The sequence below is a fragment of the Paroedura picta genome, chromosome 1 (genome assembly GCF_049243985.1).
Source record: "Paroedura picta isolate Pp20150507F chromosome 1, Ppicta_v3.0, whole genome shotgun sequence".
NCBI classification, from domain to species: Eukaryota; Metazoa; Chordata; class Lepidosauria; order Squamata; family Gekkonidae; genus Paroedura; species Paroedura picta.
The window spans coordinates 130,368,676-130,390,521 of NC_135369.1; the positions used below are offsets into that span (position 1 = coordinate 130,368,676).

At 43.8% G+C, this 21,846-nt stretch overlaps 1 long non-coding RNA gene across 1 annotated transcript; it reads left to right on the plus strand.

Moving 5' to 3' along the window:
- The first annotated feature begins 10,125 nt into the window (after positions 1–10,125).
- Positions 10,126–12,206, plus strand: LOC143842802 (uncharacterized). Its single transcript, XR_013233371.1, has 3 exons — positions 10,126–10,274; positions 11,522–11,654; positions 12,072–12,206. It is a non-coding gene; the product is annotated as an uncharacterized LOC143842802 (long non-coding RNA).
- Positions 12,207–21,846: the final 9,640 nt, after the last annotated feature.

The window sequence follows — 21,846 nt, forward strand, 5'->3', positions numbered from 1 at the left end:
TTTCATACTCAGAAATATGGATTAGCTGAACTAGATGCCCTTCCATTGATTTCAGAAAGCAAAAGCTGATAAGGTAAATAATAGTAAGAAGCTCTCTGACACTCCACATCAAGTTCCGGATTTCCATATTATTTTTGTAAGAACTTTCCAGTCACTATAATATCCTCCTTGTGAAATATGTATGATGAATGGATATTATACGGATTGCTGATTCATCTCTATTTACAGAATGGATATTTAGCTTTTATAATGCAAGGTGGGAATGGGATAGGAAATGAATATACTTATTTCCTTTTGCACAGTGGAAGGCATGTATCATCCTATCTGAATAAAGCCATGGGTAATTACAGAACATTCTGATTAAGCTCATGTTCTTTAGACTGGAGTCTCCTATAAATAAGGGCTCCAGAGTATAGGGCTGCAAGACCGCACCACTTTCTACAATATAAATTAGAAGAAAAGAAACATAATGTGCTCCGTAAATTCAAAACGAAATTAGCTCCGTGGACTTTATACAGAACATCTTATGCAAGCTGTAAGAGGAAAATGCCTTGGAATAAATATTATTAGTATTTATTATTATTTATAATAGTACACATTTATAACACAATTTATTTAAGTCCTCAAAATGTTTCACATGCAGAAAAAGAAATGGGAAAGCAAAGATCTATCAAAGTGAGGATGAAGTCTGCCTTCCTTGCTAGATAGGGCTGTAATGTTTTCAGTTCTTCTCTGGCCAATTTGCATGGGGAAAACAGTCCTGCCTTAACCAGGAACAATCCACCGATCCAGTTTGTTACCCACTTTTTTTGAGCACAACCTTGGGTTTTGTTTGTGAGGATAAGAAGGAGGAGAGGAAAATGATGTAAGCCATTATGGGTCTACATTGCAGAGAAAGTCAGAGTACGAATGAAGTAAATGCATTTTAAAATCCAATGAAAGTCCTGTCATACTCTTTGTTGCAAGAACCACAGGCAGGGATACTGAACTGCATTAAAAATAGCACTCTATCTTAGCTTGTTTGCTGTCATTGCTTTGCTTTCAAGTGAACGAGTCATACGACAACCTTGACAATTCATTCACAATTTAAAATGAACTCCATCCCAAGTACTTTTGTAACGCGTGCTGTGGCAGAAATGGGTATGGCAGCTGGCTGGGCAGCCGCTGCTGATACCCGCTCACAATTCACTGGGTTGCTTGGATTACATACATCTCAGGGCCATCATGAGCAGGCCATGCTGCTCCTTCACCTACCCAGTCAGTGGCATTACACATCCTCTCAGAGTTTATTGGGTCAAACTACGGTTCCCAAGTGACGTTGTGATAATGCATGAATCCAACAACTATAAATGCATGACCTCAAAAGTATGGCAGCTAGAGAGAAAGGCTTCCTGCGCCCTACAGAGTTTAAGACAAAGAAACAAACTTCTTTTGTACGCTGATTCCCCCCCCCCCTTACTGCTATGTTAGGCAAAAGGATCAGGGAAAGGAAAGAAGACAGCCACTAATAAGAATTTGCCAACCAAATTTAACAAACATCAAGTGAGACACCCCCAAAGGACATTGTGAAGTACAAATGATTTGCATTCTGGGCCAATTAATATTGAGTCAGCCAACCTCAATGGGTAATGCTAGAACTGGGATTGAAAGGCCTCTTTCTAAAAATGATTTTTTTTAATGCCATATTGTGAAGACACACACAGACAGAACATTTTTGATACAATTTTGAATGTTTGAATATCCATCAGACATTTTTCAGTGTCTGAGGATCCTGAAGGAAATTGCTATCTGAAGAGTGACTAAAAATCCGTGACTACCCAGGATTCTTCTATTTCAAAGATTTGTTTTATTCAGACATATGTAACCTGCCATGAGACATCTGGGAATAAATAAATAAATAAACAAACAAACAAATAAGTGCTATATATAGATCATTTTCAAACTGCCTTGGATTCCATTTTAGTAAAAAGGTAAAGGTATCCCCTGTGCAAGCACCGAGTCATGTCTGACCCTTGGGGTGACACCCTCTAGCATTTTCATGGCAGACTCAATACGGGGTGGTTTGCCAGTGCCTTCCCCAGTCATTACCCTTTACCCCCCAGCAAGCTGGGTACTCATTTTACCGACCTCGCAAGGATGGAAGGCTGAGTCAACCTTGAGCCGGCTGCTGGGATTGAACTCCCAGCCTCATAGGCAGAGCTTTCAGACTGCATGTCTGCTGCCTTACCACTCTGCGCCACAAAAGGCTCTTTCCATTTTAGTAGCTAGTTGCTAATAGATTTATTCCTGTCATTTCAGATAGACCTGTTTTAGTAACCGGCTACTAATGTAATTTATTTACCTGTTCATACAAACTTCTTGGCATCTGGTTAGCAAAGCATAGTTGAGCTGCTTTTGAGGGAAACTTCTTTCTTTCTTTCTTTCTTTCTTTCTTTCTTTCTTTCTTTCTTTCTTTCTTTCTTTCTTTCTTTCTTTCTTTCTTTCTTTCTTTCTTTCTTTCTTTCTTTCTTTCTTTCTTTCTTCCCATCCCCTTCATTGCAATTCTGAATTACTTTAGTGTGCTGTTTAAAATATCCATAGCAGTTTCTACAGTCCCACTTTTTGCCCTCTGTTTTTCACCATGCAATCTTCCACAAACCTTTCAAAAAAATTATTTTTTTTACATTTATGTTCCAGCCTTCCCCAAAGGCTCAGGGCAGTTAAAATCAAAACAAGAGTACAGAATCAATAAATAGATTAAAAGCAGAACATTTTAAAATTTAACAGTTAAAAGTCATCTACTTAAAAGCTGCCTCTTTTTCATCTCAAAGGCTAATTAGGTGGATTTGGGGTAAGGAGGCCAGCAAGTGTAATGTTATTTCAAGGCCTCAATGGTAGACCTGGAAGAACAGCTCTGTCTTATCTGTGGAATTGTCCTTCAAGGGCCTGATCTTATTAGGCAAAGCATTTCACCATACTGGGCAAGTGTCTAAGAAGCCCTGGCCCTGGTTGAGGCCAATTTTACCTATTTGGTATTGGGGATCCTGAACAGATTGTGCTCACTAGATCTCAACATTCTTTGGAGGACATCATGGACCCATACACAGCATTAAACCAGTATAAGACTTTAGTGCTATGGCATCACCATTGAGATGCCTTGACTTATGACAAAAAAGGGCAGGAAAAAGTGCCACTGTTTGAAATTACCATAGTGCTTCTAAGATTAATGGTAGGAAATTTGTTCTCTGAAACGCCATCCCTGTATTACTTTCCTCAAAATTGGATCGACAATGAATAACATCTGGTTTAGAATGGTAATGTGAAAATCCTCTCCATAAAATTAGGGATAATTTTTAAAGGTTGGTGGTCTCCTACACAGCACTCACAAGAAGGCAGAGATTTCATATGCAATGGCACCCAATGGCAAGCACAACCCAGCTACAAATTTAACAGCAACGAGGGCCCCAGTGACATATTAACCAATTCTCGATTTCCCATCATGTACACACACAAAAATGTGAAAAAGTGATCACATCATGGGCTTATCGTGTAAAGATATGGTAAAGGATCAGGAAACAAATATGTACAATGCCATATGAACGGTTTATAATTGTTTAAATTTTGGCATAGTTAGTAACATAATAGTCCATTAACTTGTTACTAAATATGAAGCTATATTAAACAGATGGCTTACATTGGTTCATTGTTCTTTTAAAATAGCTGTTTAGAATGTTCTGTCTTGAATTTTAAGACTTAACGTGAACTTGATAAAACTAACAAAAGCAACTCTTACTGTATTGTTCCAAACAACTATACACCTTTGTTTACAGGAAACCCATTCTTATAGATGCACTTGCAAATCTGCAAACATTCATAAGAGCTCACTCTTGGGGGGGGAAGTAAAAACTGCCATTAAACAGGTGTTAGGATTTAAATGACATCTCATTAGTGATTTCTTCCTGTGGAAAAGAAACAAGGGGAAAAATCCTCCCTTCATTTTTAAGCCATTCACATTGCTCCTAGGGGTTTTTTAGTATTATCATTGTCTTATGAAAATGTTTAGTTATTTTCAACATTCTTAAAAGAAATCAACTAGAGTGGTACTCTCACAGTGAGCTTCTATGCACATTTGCTTTCTACAGCAATAGTAAGCCCTCCATGACACGCAATGGTTCCCACCAGCTTCAGCTAATTCTTCAGCTATGACTGATTCCTTGTCCCCCTCCCCCCAAATACTCACCATTGATCGGGCCATGGTGATCCATGCACTCAACAAATCCAGAATATTTTTTTGTTAGTGGGGCAATTTTTTTTAAAGGGGGGCAGTTTAGCACAGCCCTTTATGTTTTTCTAGTAACACATGTAGCACATGATATGGGCCATGTGGCGCTGGATAGTTAGGGTTTTTACCAGTAATTTTTATCCCACAGAGTAGTTCAACCGATAGAAGCCTATGGCAGGTAGACCAGCTCTCCCAGAGGCCAGGTATATCCATAAAAGCCTATGGTGGGAAATCCAGTTCTTCCAGAGCACAAATAGCAGTGCCATTTGTGCTGATTCTATGGGCTCTACAAATCCTTAAACCAGGCCTGCTGAACCGGGGAAAGAGAAAAAGAAGCCCAACTTTTCCTCTCAGTCTGGTAAGAGCCACCGAATGCAGCTGAGGCAGATTTATATGGGGAGGAAAAAGTTAGAAATAAGGTGTTTTGGGCAGGTAATGACATATCTCTGTGCCCCCCAAGACCTTCACATGCCTCATCTCCCTCGATTAGGATCGGGGAGGATCTGACACATTTTAAAATCCATTCTTTAGGGGTCCTGCCTGGAAGGAGCTGCTTCCCCCCCTCCCCCATGTGCCAAACCTCTCCTTTGGGCAGATTTCCTGGAGGGAGCAAAAGGGTTATACCACCAAGCTGGGCTCCTCTCCTCACTTTCCTGCAAAATCCATGCTGTTGGGTCCTATAAATTCAGTGCACTCCTTAGGCCCTTTTCTTTCCTTGCCAGAGCACAGGGAAACCTTAGACCATTTCTGCACTTAAAGCTGAAGTTTGAGTTCGGGCAAGTTGTCCCACGTCTTCCTGCTTCTGCACTGGGAAGAATTTGGCCTGGTGCACCTCTTCCACCCCAGATTTGTGCTCCTGTATGGGAGCCAAGGTAGTGAAATTCCCAGTGCAGAATCGGTCTTAGGGAGCAGAACTACCTGCAGGTAGATGGACCCACTTTGCCCAGGAGCCCTTCAAAGTGCATGCTTCTCAATATCATCCTTCTCCTTTGGAGGTCTGCCCTACCACTTTCCATTGTATTGATGCTTGGTAAGCATGTGCAGAACTGGGCCTGTTCTATGCCCCCCCTTGTTGGTGACATCATCCTTGCCACATGTTTGTTGGGGAAGGGACTCCTGGGAATTTGGTGCTCATCCAGCCCTTCAGACTAACCAAAACCAGGAGCTTTTGCAAGTGCCTAGTCCTGGAGCAGGCAAGTGACTGGGATGGAGGCTGGAAGAAGACTGCATGGAGCTCATCCACCTGGCCTGCTGGGGAAGAGGCTGCTAAGTACAGCTCATGTTCTGCCTGCCTGCCCTCCTGGTGCTTCTCCTTATCTTGTATATTTTGCAGCATCTGTCCCATTCCTTGTTCTGTTAGGGCAATCCATTATACAACCACCTTCCTTCCTAGGCTTCTTCAGAGACAGCTTCCTTTATCTTCCTTGCCCTTGACAGTGAGGATGCTGCTGAGGGTGGGGGCTGGGGTCCTGGAAGGCAGGACCCCAGCCCCCACTGGGGTCCTGCCCACCAATAGTAGGATGCAATGTAACAACCAGGCAGTCAGATGTACTAACCAGCCTCTAAGCTTGGCAAATTGACACAGAATAGAACCCACAGATTGATCAACCTCGGCATCTCTCCCACCCTGGCCTCATCCAAAAGCCTGGCAGAAGAGCTGACAATGATTTAAATCCATGACAAAATTCTCATAGACTCAATGGTTGCTGACCTGTGTTTCTAACTCACATGATGAATAGAGCTATGGTAGTAATCTTGCAAATGCTTCTCTCTAACATCTTGGCCTAGGATTCTTTACAGATACAGCTGGAAGAACAAGGGGCTTTCCGCACCGGGATCCTTGTAGCAAATTGTTTGCTGAACGAAAAATTGCCATTTTAAATAGTGGAATTCGTCGTTATGCATACCTGCCTTTGTAGTGGAATCCAGTTGTGTTTCTATCGTTTCCCACAGGCTTCTGGTCTCGGCAAAAATTGCTAGAAAGGAAGCGCTATTGCCAAGCTCGTCCCGCCCCTGGCCATCAAGCAGCCAATGGGCGGCCGTTAGCATGCTCCCAAACAGCCCCTTTCCCTTTAAGAAAGGTTTTTGTTTTTTTAAAAACACACCGTTGCAACGAATATGCGTTGATTCGTTGCAACGGAGAGACCCATCCAGCTGGCAGGTGTGTTTGAGCTGCCGTTTCATCGTTGCCACGCTCCCCCCGAGTGAAAAAAAAATCCCCCCCCCTCACAGGCGCGATTTTCGGCTGAAAACAGTGTGAAAAATAAAGGAAAATACATCAGCAAACGGGCTTCTCTGTTGTTTGTGCTTAGTGACTAAACAGCTCTGGGCAGGGACTGAAGCCGGGGAAGCCTCTAAACGGAGGCTCGCCGGTGCGTTGATCTCTGCTCGCTCGGAGAGAAAAAAATGGCGATCGCTTCGCTGGAAGATCAGAGGAGAGAGCCAGGGGGAGGGACTTTATAGAAACCACAACAATGGTAACGCACAGAACTTTCCCGCTAGTGTTGCAGATTGGTTGCAGGAGTGTAGCGCTTTCCGGAGGGTGAATCCACTTTTGGGGATTTCCCTGAAAGCGCTACAAGGAAGTGCTTTTTGTGGATCGGTTTCAGGTGTGTGGCAGATTGTCAACGATGTTGTGCATAATGGCAAAACTGTAGCGTTTTCAATTGGCAACCATTGTGCGATTTTGAAGGAGTGCGGAAAGCCCCCAAATCTATGTCCTTGGTAGCAAGAGCCTCCTAGTTCTCCACTATAACTGAAATGAGAAAAAATAGGAGTCTAAGGCTTCTTCCTCCACCATAATTTTAAACCAATATTAAAAATATTTTATTAAAGAAACAATTACTAAATGATATATGTTGCATACCCAAACAAAGCATGGGATTAAATGAAACGATCAAACCTATTTTTGTTCCAAGTGTCTTGACTGGAATATTGTTCTTTGAAGAGTCCTTAGAGTTCTGTTGCATGACAGCGGTATTTTGGCAATGAGAGACAATCCAGAATGAAGGAATCCCACAGCACTTTGAATAGCACGTTTATTATATTGAATGCTTTCACAATTAAGAGACCAATGTGTAAGAAATAATTTCAGGTTCACTGTTTGGGTTTAGTGAATATTGATGGTTTGGAGCACTCTTTATCTATTTTTTTAACATCCAGAATGTGATCTGTTGTAATTAAGTTTGCTTTGAAAGTGTTGTTAAATACATCCACCAGTCTAGAATACAGCTGCCAGGTTGCTAGCAATGACTTGCCACGCATGAGCGCATCTCAATAGACCTCAAAGGCCTTCACTGAATGCCAAGGATTCCAAGGATAGTTCAAAATATTGGTGTTGACTAAGAAATCTCTAGGTTGGTCTGCTACCCACCTGAATCTAGGTGGACTGTGATAGATACCTGAAGCACTGCATTTTTCATACGAACCTGGCCATCTATTGACATTGTCATCAGAAGCCCGCCTTCTGGTGGTCCATCTTCAGACGTTAAGCATTTCAGAGGGTTCTTTTTTTCTTTTTCTTTTTTTTTGTGGTTGTGCCATATGGTAATTTTTCTTGAGAACCGGTCATCTAAGACCTTTTTTTTTTTTAACATGCCAGGCAAAGTCTCAATGTTTACTGAAGTGTTTAATTGTTTTTTCCTCTTTCTTTGGTGCCTAATCCTCTGTGTAATGAACAGCAGTCTTTAAATGTCCTGTTATTGCAGTTTCATGTCATTTTAAAATATTATTTTATTGTTTTAACTGTACTGTTAACCCTGTTGCCCACTGAGGGAAAAAGTAATATTTAAATAAATAAATATTTAAGGTGCAAGCTTTTGCATCAGCTCTTTACCATGTTCAAATGGAAAAGCTGGTAATCTGTGTGATAAATAACATTGTGCAATCATAATTTTCAAGAACAGAATATTACTTCTATATCACAAATGCAGAATGTTATTTCTTATAAATAGATCTGTTGAGAACTTTAACATGAACATAATTTCTAGTCATATATACTTTGATTGAATTCTTCCACTTGTATACCATATGCATGAATGTGGGTGCAAGGAGGGGAAAATGTTTAACTGCTATAGGCCACGGCCTGTTTGCTATCTATTATGATTTTATCTTGTTTCACTTTGAGAGCTGAAATAAATAAATAGTTAATAAATTTTGTAACATGAATGCTACAGCTTGTGGATGGTTTCATGCCTCCACAGCTGGTAACCTATATCTTCTCCATCACTGGAAAAGAAAAGAAAGTATATAATGGAGCTAAAAGAGTTCCGCAGGGCCTGCAAAAAGGAGCTCTTCCGCCAGGCATTTGGTTGAGACCAGGCATAAACAGCAACATCTGAAGGGCCCCTGCTCCCTCCCTCCCAGAACTCCATCATTGCACTATTGTACTATTCCACTGTTTGCACTGTTAAAATTATTAGTTATTAGTATTAATGTTACGGTTATTTATATGTTATGGATTGTTTCATGTATTGTTTATATGTTTTATGTAAACTGCCCTGAGCCTCCAGGCAGTATATAAAGGCAGTATATAAATAAATAGATAGATAGATAGATAGATAGATAGATAGATAGATAGATAGATAGATAGATAGATAGATAGATAGATAGATAGATAGATAGATAGATAGATAGATAGACAGACAGACAGACAGACAGACAGACAGACATAAACAAACAAACAAACCTGCAGGGTTAAGTATTCTACTTGCTGAGAACAGAATCAGTCACAATTTGTTCCCTCTTTTTACCTGTATGTTCAGATGCACCCTTCAAATCACACATATTGCAACCAGCTCTTTGGGCCTATTCAGTCGATTATGTATCATAGTAGCACATAAACAGAACTGATCACAAGAACTGCAATTCAAAATGCACTTACATGATTGACAGAGAATGTCCCAGGTTCGTGACAAACCATTAACCCCTGTTTAAAGAACTGTCATGAACCACTGACCAATCAGTGCAAGAGAAAATGAACCAATCACTTAAAAAATGTCATTGTTTCCACTAGAAAAGAAAAACACCCACAGAAGCCATGAGGTCTTAGGACGTAGTAACTCTAATCTTTGTCTTTAACCATAATAAAGTTCAAGTTACATGGCAGACAACTCACACCCTACCTGATTGGTCTTTAGGAGAGCCTACTCCCTCATGGAATACTAAAGGTGGGTCTATCCTCCTTCTCCTCCTCCTCCTTGCTGGAAAAAGAGCCAGCCCCCTCCCCCTGCTGGCCCACTTTCCATAGGTAAACTGGGCCAGAGAATAGAGTGGCTGGGAGGGAGGAAGAGGCTCATATATAAACAATTATTTAACTCCCACCAATTTGCTAAACCCTTGCAAGGCTATCATGAAGCCCCGGAATTTCACCAAACCCTTGTTGAGAAAGCCTGGATTAGAGTTTGCTACACTTTAACCACTTCATTGTGCTGGATCTCAAGTTCAATCAGGGTGCAGGAGAAGGAGGGCCAGCACTCGGGAACCACACAGTGTAGGCATGGGCCCTAGTGCCCATTGTATTCATGGGTGCAAAGGGCTTTGCTCCTAGTCTTGAAAAATATATAGATAATTTTCAAAAGTGCAATGTACAATTATAAGTGATTACTTTCTATTTTTCCCAATAAACATTTGATAGCTCACATTCAAAGTACTAGCAACCTCTGCACTCACCAGTAGGAAATAGATCTAATGAATAAGTCATTTGACAAGGTCAGGGTCAGGATTTTTGGATTTTAGTGTCAGCTTCGGCAAGTCTTTCACTACATATTGTCATACAAGAAAGTCAAGCTGCCTTTTTTGCTGTTGTTTTCTTTCAGATGAATACCACCAAGGAATGTTGCTGGACATAGTTTAAAGCATACATCACTAGTTACTATGGTGATGAGACCATTAAGTAATGTTTTAAAGCACTTTGAGATTCAGAATTAAAACAAACATGCATTAAGTTAGTGAATTATAACTGAGACTGCTGAACCTCCACAGAAAGAACTGCCCTACCAACAAGAAGTATACAGTAAGTGTTCTAGTGCAACTATAAAATAAAGGCATGGCACGCTTTCAAGGGCAGCATTCTGTTCTCTCCCATTGATTCTGGACTGAATTATATGAGAGAGGCAGAAGGGTTAAGAGACAGAAATTGAATAAAAACAAGCGGGGCCCCCACAATACTCAATCACCTGCTTCTCCCAGTTACCTTTTTCCATAACTGATGCAACAGCTGCCCTCTTTAAACTGTCTGCCATCTTTTAACTGGCCAGACTGTGGGGAGAAGCAGCACTGCTGCTGGAGGGGGGGGGGATTTTCCTTGCACCTCCCCCCACCTTCACTACTGAATCCACCTCTATAATGGTCAACAATATTTATTAATTTAGTAATTTTGCAGACTGCCTTTAACTAAGAAGAAAATAACAGGAAATCACCATGATGTTTTTCAGCAAACAGAGGAAAACACAATAAAATCAGTAAAACCACTTCCAAAGTAATTACACATCAAACATTTCCCCCAGTAAGTGCCAACTATCAACCTCCATGGACACCTACAACTCCATATTCATTATCCAACCGGAAGGTCCTATGTAAACATATAACCATCTATAGATATGGGAAGCAGTTTCATATAAAAGACAATATGATTGACAGGTAATCAGGATGGGGCAGAACATATACACTTCAAAGTTGAAGGTGCTGTTCTGCCATTGATAGAAAGGGGCAATTTTGGATTACAGTGTCCTAATTCTAATGAGATTCTTCTGTTTAAGGCAGCAGTCCTGGTGGCCTTTTATGCTGCTTTGAGTATTAGTAAATTGTGAGTGTAGTCTCCTTGTGATGTGTTTTGGAAGGCACTGAAAGCAACAGACTTGACACTGTCACTGGGAGATGAGGGATTGATGATTCAAAGATCTAGGGTTGATCAAGGGGCAAGGGGGCATTACATGGTTTTGAGGACCTCTGGGGATCCTTGACTCTGTCCCAGCAAGGCCATTGAAACATGGAGATGTGACCCAGGATGTTTGTTTCAGCATGACAAAGGTCACTGGTGACATATTCAATATAAATTCTGAACAGTAACCCAATGGAGACAGGGGGATGCAGGGCTGCCATTTGGGATTCATTCATTTCATATTTATGCTGATTTGACAGCAACGAGGATGGATTTTCTCAAGCAACTAATGCAGAAGATCAGAAGGTGGCAAATTGGTGCCTTTAAAAGTTCTGCTAAACCATTTGATTGAGTTCATGGGGGGGTGTTTTGTTTTGCAGGCATATTGTGCAACTCTGTCAGGGTTCTCATCTTGGACCACTCCATGAACTTTTCAGCGAAAAGGAGGGCCAGTTCCCAGTAACAGAGGGACTGAGTTGGGAAGTCAGCCTGAAAACCTGGTTCTTCATCTGGGTGAGAATAATCAGTCTTGCACTTATGCAGAAGGGGGTTAAGGATTTGGAAAAGATCAAGAAAATATTTCTGAGAATAGTTGTTGTTTGGACTGATCCTGTTCAGAGGAGGTTCTGGAGAAAAGCCATAGGAAATGTTAACAGATCTGTTTTGGAGAGTATGTTTATATCTCCCACCCCTCAATTTGCCATCATAGGGTTCACTTGTATAGGGCTGTGACACTTATCCAGCTGATCTGCATCAGGGCCTGTAACATGTTACAATCAGCAGGTGGGCAAGGGATGCTAAACTAGATTAACCTCAATGTCAGAAATAAGGCAGGTTGTTTAAGATAGGTAGGAATAATTGGCAAACACCCTGAGGCATCAGAAATGATGGGGGGGTATCAATAACATGCCAACACTTGCCTTGCTACAGGGTGTGCTGGACAGGAGCACCCTTGATGTGGAGAAGCATCATTCCAAAACTTGTGGGGGTCTTACAGCTCATCAATGAAGGGGATGAATCTCAGCACTTATCTGACATAATTTTGTGCTGGGAAGGATAAACAAGGCCTGTGAAAGCTATACTGCATGTTTTGGTTCAATTTTTAGTTTTGTATTGTATATAATATACAATTGTGATTTATAAATGTTTTTAATTTTTAACATGTAATGTAATAAATGTAATGTTGGCATTTTAAAATTATCCTTGTAGCTCAACCTTTGGTTTCCTAACCTGTGAAAGCTCTGGCCAAATTTGAGCCAGGATAGATCTGCACATAAAAGGTAGACACCATTGCTTGCCTAGCGCAACCCACCTTTAAGTTAGCTTATTTTATGGATTTAGGTTACCCATTTATATAAACCAAACTAGTTGAATCCATACAGTTGGCTTATGTCCTCATTTGGGATATGGCAGGGCAATGCAGTATCTTTCTTCCCTCATCTATTTCTATATTACCCAATTTAAAATAATAAGAAAAAACTCGTGGGAGTGCTAATTTCAGTATTTGCATTTGCCAAGTAATGGAAATATGAGCGGTGTGTAGTCAATAAATACATGGTTAAATGTCACCTAAACTGGAAGTGGCCCCTTCCATTTGTTGTGATGCTTACATCGAGTTAGCTAATAGGATGTACCGCAAAATGACATCATGGGCCTTCCTTCCTAGGAGCCATGTGTCTCCTCATAAACTTGCCAAAGGTGTCATGATTTATAATGGCAGAGAAGCTTCAATTAAATAAAAAAATTCACACCATTTCCCAAATTTCATTGCAAAATGTAGTTACAGGGGAAGTATTGAATAATCTCACAGCATACTTCCAGTTTAACGACCAAACGAAAGAACGGACAAATAAAGTCTCTTTTAATAATATGCAGAATCATCTAGCATAGGTAGCACCTCTATGAGAAATGCAAAGAGACAAATCTGTGAATATAAGGCCTCTGAAAATGGGGTGCCTGAAAAACAGACCATGAGTCTGACTTGAAATAGCAGCACTTAACAATATCATAATGAATAGGCAAAAAGGTCCATGTGAAATAATGAGAGACATAATACGTATTTTATGAGCCTCTTGTGGCGCAGGGTGGTAAGGCAGCTGACATGCTGTCTGAAGCTCTGACCATGAGGCCAGGAGTTCGATCCCAGCAGCCGGCTCGTTGACTCAGCCTTCCAGCCTTCCGAGGTCGGTAAAATGAGTACCCAGTTTGCTGGGGGGTAAAATGGTAATGACTGGGGAAAGGAATGGCAAACCACCCTGCATTGAATCTGCCAAGAAAACGCTAGAGGGTGTCACCCCAAGGGTCAGACATGACTCGGTGCTTGCACAGGGGATACCTTTACCTTTACCCTTTAATACATATTTTAATAAAAATATTATGATCTGGTAAATAAAAATATTGCAGCCCCAACACATTCCACTGTTGCTTCTTCAGGCAATATTAAAGCACTTTTGAACTACAATGTTTTTATAAAAGGGATCAGAATATTCACTACAGTAATCTCAATTGCATAGCAGTTATCTGCTTTGTTTTCCCCCTTGTTTTTAATTTTCTACCAGTGTAGCACTTTTATTTACCTTTTTTAAAGAACAAATATATGGTCATACTAGTAAAAAAGCCCATTGTATGAAGAAGACAATGGGCGCTAGCAGGTGGGGACCAGAGCGAGCGGCAGGCGAGGGACAGAGCGAGGGACAGGCTACCTGAAAGAGGAGGCGGGAGTCCCAGGTGTGGTGCGCTGGGCTGTGGCGGCTCCTCTGCATTTTTTTGTTCTTCTGCGGCTTTCCCGGCGGCTCCATTGTGTTCTGGGGCCATGAGGGCAGGGAGCACCCAGCAGCTGTGCTGTGGGCGGCTGCCGGGGCTCCCAGGGCGCCGGCTTGAAGCGGCGAAAGGCTCCTACAGGGTTTTTTTTCTGCTGGCTCTCGGCTTGGAGCTGCGAAAGGCTCCTACAGGGTTTTTTTTTCTGCTGGCTCTCGGCTTGGGGCTGCGAAAGGCTCCTACAGGGTTTTTTTTTCTGCTGGCTCTCGGCTTGGAGCTGCGAAAGGCTCCTACAGGGTTTTTTTTCTGCTGGCTCTCGGCTTGGGGCTGCGAAAGGCTCCTACAGGGTTTTTTTTCTGCTGGCTCTCGGCTTGGAGCTGCGAAAGGCTCCTACAGGGTTAATGTTTTTCTGCTGGCTCTCGTGGGCGTGCCGGCTTGGGGCTGCGAAAGGCTCCTACAGGGTTTTTTTTCTGCTGGCTCTCGGCTTGGGGCTGCGAAAGGCTCCTACAGGATTTTTTTTTCTGCTGGCTCTCGGCTTGGGGCTGCGAAAGGCTCCTACAGGGTTTTTTTTTCTGCTGGCTCTCGGCTTGGGGCTGCGAAAGGCTCCTACAGGGTTTTTTTTTCTGCTGGCTCTCGGCTTGGAGCTGCGAAAGGCTCCTACAGGGTTTTTTTTCTGCTGGCTCTCGGCTTGGAGCTGTGAAAGGCTCCTACAGGGTTTTTTTTTCTGCTGGCTCTCGGCTTGGGGCTGCGAAAGGCTCCTACAGGGTTTTTTTTTCTGCTGGCTCTCGGCTTGGGGCTGCGAAAGGCTCCTACAGGGTTTTTTTTTCTGCTGGCTCTCGGCTTGGAGCTGCGAAAGGCTCCTACAGGGTTTTTTTTCTGCTGGCTCTCGGCTTGGGGCTGCGAAAGGCTCCTACAGGGTTTTTTTTCTGCTGGCTCTCGGCTTGGAGCTGCGAAAGGCTCCTACAGGGTTAATGTTTTTCTGCTGGCTCTCGTGGGTGTGCCGGCTTGGGGCTGCGAAAGGCTCCTACAGGGTTTGTTTTCTGCTGGCTCTCGGCTTGGGGCTGCGAAAGGCTCCTACAGGGTTTTGTTTTCTGCTGGCTCTCGGCTTGGGGCTGCGAAAGGCTCCTACAGGGTTAATGTTTTTCTGCTGGCTCTCGTGGGCGTGCCGGCTTGGAGCTGCGAAAGGCTCCTACAGGGTTTTTTTTCTGCTGGCTCTCGGCTTGGGGCTGCGAAAGGCTCCTACAGGGTTTTTTTTTCTGCTGGCTCTCGGCTTGGGGCTGCGAAAGGCTCCTACAGGGTTAATGTTTTTCTGCTGGGTCTCGTGGGCGTGCCGGCTTGGAGCTGCGAAAGGCTCCTACAGGGTTTTTTTTTCTGCTGGCTCTCGGCTTGGGGCTGCGAAAGGCTCCTACAGGGTTTTTTTTCTGCTGGCTCTCGGCTTGGGGCTGCGAAAGGCTCCTACAGGGTTTTTTTTTCTGCTGGCTCTCGGCTTGGGGCTGCGAAAGGCTCCTACAGGGTTTTTTTTTCTGCTGGCTCTCGGCTTGGGGCTGCGAAAGGCTCCTACAGGGTTAATGTTTTTCTGCTGGCTCTCGTGGGCGTGCCGGCTTGGAGCTGCGAAAGGCTCCTACAGGGTTTTTTTTTCTGCTGGCTCTCGGCTTGGGGCTGCGAAAGGCTCCTACAGGGTTTTTTTTCTGCTGGCTCTCGGCTTGGGGCTGCGAAAGGCTCCTACAGGGTTAATGTTTTTCTGCTGGCTCTCGTGGGCGTGCCGGCTTGGAGCTGCGAAAGGCTCCTACAGGGTTTTTTTTTCTGCTGGCTCTCGGCTTGGGGCTGCGAAAGGCTCCTACAGGGTTTTTTTTCTGCTGGCTCTCGGCTTGGGGCTGCGAAAGGCTCCTACAGGGTTTTTTTTTTCTGCTGGCTCTCGGCTTGGGGCTGCGAAAGGCTCCTACAGGGTTTTTTTTTCTGCTGGCTCTCGGCTTGGGGCTGCGAAAGGCTCCTACAGGGTTAATGTTTTTCTGCTGGCTCTCGTGGGCGTGCCGGCTTGGAGCTGCGAAAGGCTCCTACAGGGTTTTTTTTTCTGCTGGCTCTCGGCTTGGGGCTGCGAAAGGCTCCTACAGGGTTTTTTTTTCTGCTGGCTCTCGGCTTGGAGCTGCGAAAGGCTCCTACAGGGTTTTTTTTCTGCTGGCTCTCGGCTTGGGGCTGCGAAAGGCTCCTACAGGGTTTTTTTTCTGCTGGCTCTCGGCTTGGAGCTGCGAAAGGCTCCTACAGGGTTAATGTTTTTCTGCTGGCTCTCGTGGGCGTGCCGGCTTGGGGCTGCGAAAGGCTCCTACAGGGTTTTTTTTCTGCTGGCTCTCGGCTTGGGGCTGCGAAAGGCTCCTACAGGATTTTTTTTTCTGCTGGCTCTCGGCTTGGGGCTGCGAAAGGCTCCTACAGGGTTTTTTTTTCTGCTGGCTCTCGGCTTGGGGCTGCGAAAGGCTCCTACAGGGTTTTTTTTTCTGCTGGCTCTCGGCTTGGAGCTGCGAAAGGCTCCTACAGGGTTTTTTTTCTGCTGGCTCTCGGCTTGGAGCTGTGAAAGGCTCCTACAGGGTTTTTTTTTCTGCTGGCTCTCGGCTTGGGGCTGCGAAAGGCTCCTACAGGGTTTTTTTTTCTGCTGGCTCTCGGCTTGGGGCTGCGAAAGGCTCCTACAGGGTTTTTTTTTCTGCTGGCTCTCGGCTTGGAGCTGCGAAAGGCTCCTACAGGGTTTTTTTTCTGCTGGCTCTCGGCTTGGGGCTGCGAAAGGCTCCTACAGGGTTTTTTTTCTGCTGGCTCTCGGCTTGGAGCTGCGAAAGGCTCCTACAGGGTTAATGTTTTTCTGCTGGCTCTCGTGGGTGTGCCGGCTTGGGGCTGCGAAAGGCTCCTACAGGGTTTGTTTTCTGCTGGCTCTCGGCTTGGGGCTGCGAAAGGCTCCTACAGGGTTTTGTTTTCTGCTGGCTCTCGGCTTGGGGCTGCGAAAGGCTCCTACAGGGTTAATGTTTTTCTGCTGGCTCTCGTGGGCGTGCCGGCTTGGAGCTGCGAAAGGCTCCTACAGGGTTTTTTTTCTGCTGGCTCTCGGCTTGGGGCTGCGAAAGGCTCCTACAGGGTTTTTTTTTCTGCTGGCTCTCGGCTTGGGGCTGCGAAAGGCTCCTACAGGGTTAATGTTTTTCTGCTGGGTCTCGTGGGCGTGCCGGCTTGGAGCTGCGAAAGGCTCCTACAGGGTTTTTTTTTCTGCTGGCTCTCGGCTTGGGGCTGCGAAAGGCTCCTACAGGGTTTTTTTTCTGCTGGCTCTCGGCTTGGGGCTGCGAAAGGCTCCTACAGGGTTTTTTTTTCTGCTGGCTCTCGGCTTGGGGCTGCGAAAGGCTCCTACAGGGTTTTTTTTTCTGCTGGCTCTCGGCTTGGGGCTGCGAAAGGCTCCTACAGGGTTAATGTTTTTCTGCTGGCTCTCGTGGGCGTGCCGGCTTGGAGCTGCGAAAGGCTCCTACAGGGTTTTTTTTTCTGCTGGCTCTCGGCTTGGGGCTGCGAAAGGCTCCTACAGGGTTTTTTTTCTGCTGGCTCTCGGCTTGGGGCTGCGAAAGGCTCCTACAGGGTTAATGTTTTTCTGCTGGGTCTCGTGGGCGTGCCGGCTTGGAGCTGCGAAAGGCTCCTACAGGGTTTTTTTTTCTGCTGGCTCTCGGCTTGGGGCTGCGAAAGGCTCCTACAGGGTTTTTTTTCTGCTGGCTCTCGGCTTGGGGCTGCGAAAGGCTCCTACAGGGTTTTTTTTTTCTGCTGGCTCTCGGCTTGGGGCTGCGAAAGGCTCCTACAGGGTTTTTTTTTCTGCTGGCTCTCGGCTTGGGGCTGCGAAAGGCTCCTACAGGGTTAATGTTTTTCTGCTGGCTCTCGTGGGCGTGCCGGCTTGGAGCTGCGAAAGGCTCCTACAGGGTTTTTTTTTCTGCTGGCTCTCGGCTTGGGGCTGCGAAAGGCTCCTACAGGGTTTTTTTTCTGCTGGCTCTCGGCTTGGGGCTGCGAAAGGCTCCTACAGGGTTTTTTTTTTCTGCTGGCTCTCGGCTTGGGGCTGCGAAAGGCTCCTACAGGGTTTTTTTTTCTGCTGGCTCTCGGCTTGGGGCTGCGAAAGGCTCCTACAGGGTTAATGTTTTTCTGCTGGCTCTCGTGGGCGTGCCGGCTTGGAGCTGCGAAAGGCTCCTACAGGGGTGTTTTTTTTTTCTCTTCAGCTTCTCGCCGGCTGGAGTCTCGTCAGGCCGGGAGCAACTGCGAGCCGCGCTGCACGCGGCTCGCAGTTGCTGGGGCTGGGAATGCGACTGCCGCTTCGTGCGACTGCCGGGGGCTCCCTCGAGGGGCGGCCTGACGCGGCGAGAGGCGCTTTGCGCCTCTCGCCGCGTCAGGCCAGGAGCAACTGCGAGCCGCGCTGCGCGCGGCTCGCAGTTGCTGGGGCTGGGAATCGGAGGGACCAATCGGCAGGCGCTTCGCGCCTGCCTATTGGTCCCTCCGATTGTCTGTCGTGAGGAAGGGTCCAATTCGGACCCTTCCTCATCACGGACAGAGCCCTCCTCAAGGCCCCTTAACCATTTATTTAGTCCGTGGCGCCCACGGCGCCACGGGCGGTTTAAAGATGGTCACTTAGAACAGCTCCACACATTACGATACCTTCAGGAAATAGAGCTTGGTTGTCCAAAATATGATTGTTCAACACCTATATATACAACTACAAAACCTAACTGAACCAGATTTCCTAGATGTATGTACATACACAACCATCTATTATTTCTTTCTGTTACTGACCCAGTGATTTTGAATAGCCACTGAGAGTTTATGTTTAAGCAGCTAACAGAAAGCTATCCACATTCCGCAGGGGGTTGGACTACATGACCCTGGAGATGCCTTCCAATGCTATGGTTCTATGAATGGTATCTCCTAAGGAAAATATGATAGGGTTTATGCAGTTGTTCAGAATGTTTCTGTATTTCTCCAATGGCAGCCAAAAATCTAGCTACCCTCTATGAAACCCATCCATCTATATTATACAATAGCCTCAAAATCTCTGCAGTTGGAAAACAGTCCTTGCTAAGTAGGGATAAAATTAACTGTTGTCTTTTTAAATATTCTGGGCAGCTTAAAAGTATGTGGTCAATAGATTAAATATGATTAAAGTTGAAATTGCTTGTTCTCTCTGAATATGGAAAACCAGTGTATCTACCCATAAAGACTACAGATGATAGAGTACTAAGAAATGCCAACATAAAGGTGCATCTCTATTTAGGATCTGTTAGATCACAAATATACATTGGGATGCTAGCTGGTAGGGGAATGCCAACTGGGAAGGTTGAGTAAACACTTCTTGCCCTTATTGCTGCAATTTTATAATCCAAACATCTTGAACAATTTTCAATCAGATATTTTAGTTCATCAACATTTACTCTCTCCATCAATTCTATTGAAATCCCTAAGCACATTAGCTTATCATCCAACAATTTATCCCAGTTGCCTTTATGATTGTCTAATTTAATAAGACCAAGCAAACTAACTCCAGATATGATCACAGGTTCTTTAAATTAAATGCTTTCCTTCATGGCCAAGCTTTGTAAGAGATTTCACTCACTTCAGGTCTTAGAACAATGCTGGTTACACATTTGCCCCCCCCCCCAGGTAATTAGCAGTCAATCAGGATCCTTAATAACAGCCAGCTGGATCTAACAAATGACCATCTACCTTAGAGTTAAATACTCTGAATGCTGAAGGTACATATTGTTCTCCTGCAGCATGAGAGAATCTAGTAATTTCTTTCCCAATGCTGTTTGCAGTTCTTATTATGGATGTCTCATGAGTTCTTTATGAAAGATCAGCACTGAACAATACTTCCAAGTATTTAAACTGAGAGACATGTTGCATGGGCAGACCAGACATGGTCCATTTATAATCCCTTACTTCCTCATCTCTATTAAAAATAACAACCTTAGATTTTGTTACATTAATTACCAAACTTTCCCTAAAGCAATATTCAGAGAATAGTTACATTTATGTAAACCCACTATGGATCTAGACAGACAGTGTCACCTGCATACTGAAGAACTGTCATTTTCACCAATGTAAGATAAGGCAAGTGGCAATACTCTTGTAACAAAAAGCATTAAGATCATTAATATACAAATTAAATAACAGAAGGACTAAACGTCATCCTTGCTTAATACCTTTATCTAGCAAAACAAGATGTGTCAGTCTTCCTGAAGAGCCTCACTTAACTTGGGCTGTTGAGTGGTCATATACCTGATGAATAAGAAATAAAATACATTCATCCATAGTTTTTCTATGTTGCCAATAGTTTATCTCTAGATGTAGTATCAAAAGCATTTCAAAGATCTATGAAGGTTGCACTTAATGACCCCCCTCTTGTTACCAGTACATTTCTTGATAATAAGCTGTAGAATGTGGCAGTGACCAATTGTGCTTGCTCACCTTCAAAAACCAGATTGTTCTTTCTCCAAGACTGCCTTGTTTTCTAAACAATTTACCAACTTGCTACATAGCAAGGATGTATATAATTTACCCACAAGTGACAACAGGCTGATACACAGGCATTTAAACAGATGCATAGAGTTGCACATAATGTTTTTTTCTTGTAGAAAACCATAGAAAACCAGTTTGAGGCTGCTGTAAGAATCTAAAGGACTTTTGTAACTAGATCTTGTTGATCCTTCTGAGATCCGTTAAAACACTTTACACGAAGCAGTTATTTTCTTGACAGCACTTCTCTAACCATGTCACTAAAAAGCCCTTAGGGTGGGTCATTAACTGTCGTTTGCCTTAAGGTAAGAAGTACATTCTCCTTGTCCACCAAGAGATTATTTCTTTAAGAACAATGTATGATCCAAACGTGTCTTCAATAAATCAATATTTACTTGAAAAACAAGAAAACATCACAATAAAATCAAAAGGAAAATGTTCAAAAACAGTTTCTTCTTAGATTCCCTAGTGGCAATGAATAGGTCCAGGGACATGAAGTGAAAGAAGAATAAACATCACAAAAATATGACACTCAGATTTCAAGAGTTCTGCATCTCTCAGGCTGTCACAGTCCTTGTCTGACCCTCAGCTTTACAATGTCTCAAAGTTCCCAGGTGTCAGTGAGCTCTGCCTCTTGAAGTTGGATGGATATCTGTCAATTATGCTCTTCAGACTACTTTGATGTGGCCAGGTGTGACCTAGCTCATTACCATACCAGGCATGAAAGCATCCTTTGTATTAACATTTTGATAATAAGGTTTATTCTTATCACATGCACCCTTCCTTTTGCTGGGCCCCCTGTATGCTCCATGCTTAATTTAATTCAGTATTGCATTGCCTACATTTTATTTCAAATTCTGTGCAGCTGCTGTTGGCAATTATCCTTTCTGTACACCTCAGAGAGCATTAAGTTCATTTTTGTAGCTTTTCTCAGCTCCCAGCATAAATTACTCTCTGTATTCTCTGATCTCTTCCTAAAACTAAGACTGCGGAGCCTTGTGTAGAAGATGCTTTCAAATTATTATTTCATGGGCACAGCTTAAGATTGTGATCACATTTTGTCAGTATATCCATCTACTCCCACCCGGTCATATGTATCAAGGGACCGTGTATCAATACTTTCAGTTGGCCGCAATATTCCTAAGTTTCATTAAAAATAGCTTCATTAGATCTACTAGTTAAATAGTTACTGTTGCCCCTCCCCAAAAAGAGATGGTGCTTCAGAAATAATAATACATATTATTTTAAAATCATACTTTTAAATAATAGCAAACATAATGTCCTTAGCCCACGATTCATGCTGCAAGTCCACAAGAGCAGAGGATGAAAGTCAATTTCAAGGGGCACTTTAAGCATGCCTTCTTTGGACTGCTTCAAAGTAGCTTGTTAAAGAGTCTTGAGTGGCATACCAGCCCACTCCCAGCTTCCTACTGAGAGACCAACA